The following is a 2,685-nucleotide window of genomic DNA, read 5'->3' on the forward strand; positions in this document are numbered from 1 at the left end:
GCATTCACATTTTGTTTAAATCAACTTAACATAAATGCATTCACATTTTGTTTAAATCAACTTAACTTTAAATGAAAAAAATCTTTTTTACTTTATCTGTTAATTTTATGTCTTTGTTTAAAGGAATTAATTGTATGTACTTGTTAAATACACTCACCTTTTGTGAAATAAATGAGTAAAACTCATGAAGAAAACATGTTTTCAGTGTGACATTATATTGCTCTATGCTTCTCATGGTTACCTTGGGTTGTTCTAAGTTAGAATAATCAGGATATCCTGTTCTGGATACCACGTGAATAGTAATCATAACTTTCCAAATGTAGTTTTTACGGCTCTTGAAACTCTGTTATGTGAACATTTGAGACCCCCTCATTAGCTGTACCACTTTTGGGGCAATCCCCGTTTATATGCTTTTTGGTTTTCTCTTGAGCTCAGTGTCTAAATGGTGATCATAGTTACCTCTAAATGATGGTCTCAGCTCAAACTCAGTGTGGTATGCCTGGACAATACAGAAAAGAACAGAGAGAGAGTCAACAGCTACCCCTAGTTAACCGTGTTGCTACGGTAGGTTTTCAAAAGGCAGAAAGCTAGATTATGGTTGCTAGCTATTAAAGGTCACAAAAATAGGTAGCCCTCTATATCATTGTTGACATACTACCAGTCTGACTGTAGTATTTGAAATCCACAACATGTTACTAACCCTCACCTACCTAACTGTGATGCAGTAACAGTTTTGTACTCATTACTATTATTATTTTGTCTTGCTCTTTGTTACAAGCCAAACCAGGCTTGCATGTGATCTTTCATTTTAAATTGTGTTTTCGTGTTGAGAACTCACCAATTCTATATGTATGTCTGAATAAATCTAACTATATTCCACTCGTATTTTTTGTGACCTTTAATAGCTAGCAACCATAATCTAGCTTTCTGACTTTTGAAAACCTACCGTAGCAACACGGTTAAATAGGGGTACCTGTTGACTCTCTCTCTGTTCTTTGTTGTAAACGTCTTCTTGAGTCAAGCCCCCCTCTAACAAAAAAGAAGGACCCCAGCCCCACTTTTTCTTTGGACAATACTACATACTGCCCTGTTCATCCATACCTTGAAATTGATTCTGTTTCTATGTTGGCAGCACATATTCATTAGAACACCCCAACGTCCCCAATGTCCCTTGCTGTCACTTGCTGAACAGGAGGGTTGCTGGCTGAACTTTTCGATACTGGATCAGCCACTTATTTGACACATTCTTTAGACTATGCAATCATGGACGTAGCATTAGTCATCATCACAGCCAGATGAACAGCGCTGTTCTCAGAATTATCTCTAAAAGTGACCCAGTTATCCCTTCAGGACTCCTGGTGCTCCTTCTTCTCTTCTCCTTTGCTCCTGTTTGGGGTCTTCAGCCACATCTCACGAGGTGCTCTGATTTCCCATAACTAACGCTGTCTCAGAATCGCTCACAATGAAAGCTGTCATCGCATGCCAGCAGGCAGCGTCTTTTCCTGTACTAGGGCTCATGTCCTGCACTACAATGCACACGCCTCCTTTTGGTCCGGCTATTGGAGTGTTTAGACGTTCCTCTTGAGGGTGCCTGTAATGTTGGCCTACATAGAACATGGACCACTTACCTCACCACGCAGGGACCACAACTAGAACAACAACAAGCATCAGGATCCCCCTAAACAGTGGCCAGTTGCCCCAGAAACAAGAGGCAATGCTGCAACCCCCACCCCCTACCAATACTTTATGTACAATGGTTAAAATACATTTTAAATCAAGGCAATTATATGATGGACAGAAAAGAGGATGCAGAGGAAATGATCTGGCAAAGATACAAGGGAGGAACAGCACAATTGGCAGAGGACATGTGCAGATATCAGAAAGCCCCTTCTGCATTGGCTGCCATATACTCTAAAGGAGCCATACCTTGCAGGTTGGTCCAAGGTTTTGTTAAGCACAAGATACAGTGCACAACACGTTTCATATGATCTTCTTGTTACGTTAGCTAAGGGTCTAAGAGAGACAAGACACCCCTCCACATTTGCATCGGAAGAAGGGTTGAAAGAATTGCTGTTGGCTGACGGAGTAAGAGAAAAAAACAATCCCCTTGTGACCCAAGTTAATCCCAGCACTAAAGGCTGCTCTGGCGCACACAGAGGCCGATATATTTGATCGCGGATTGACTGCATTTGTACAAGGTTGTGTAGTTGTAGGTGCGTTTCTTAAAGATCACCTGAAACAACTACTAACAATGTTAACAAAAAGACTGATGGATAAAAAAATGCAAGGACCAAGTCACGTCTGCTTTACAAAAGCTCGAACAACATGGAGGCAAGGAAACTCTTGTACTCATTCAATCAAAAATTCATATGTATTGTTCTATCTGCTCTTGAATAAGATTACATTCTGAGTATTATAACACTGGTATATGAGCCTCGCTGAACCATCTTGGATTGCTGTAGTTGGTCACTATCGACCATGCAGCTCACATGTTTACTGTTTTTTGTTATATCAAAGTGAATTTAATGACCGTAATAAACGCAAAAGGTATTAGATATGAAAAAAACACTTTTTTTTAATTAGCAATGTTTTTTAATTCGTTGTGTTGCTTTTGTTTACCCATTGACAAATGAAGGAACATCAACATCAATCAGATTTATTTTGGTAAAATACCATAAAATCGTA

The 2,685-nt window shown here is 39.6% G+C and overlaps 1 pseudogene; it reads left to right on the forward strand.

The window, feature by feature from the left end:
* Window positions 1-1,790: 1,790 nt before the first annotated feature.
* LOC138498261 (PACRG-like protein pseudogene) lies at window positions 1,791-2,393 on the forward strand (annotated as a pseudogene).
* Window positions 2,394-2,685: the final 292 nt, after the last annotated feature.

This window comes from Ambystoma mexicanum, chromosome 5q, assembly GCF_040938575.1.
Source record: "Ambystoma mexicanum isolate Mex_15411 chromosome 5q, UKY_AmexF1_1, whole genome shotgun sequence".
NCBI classification, from domain to species: Eukaryota; Metazoa; Chordata; class Amphibia; order Caudata; family Ambystomatidae; genus Ambystoma; species Ambystoma mexicanum.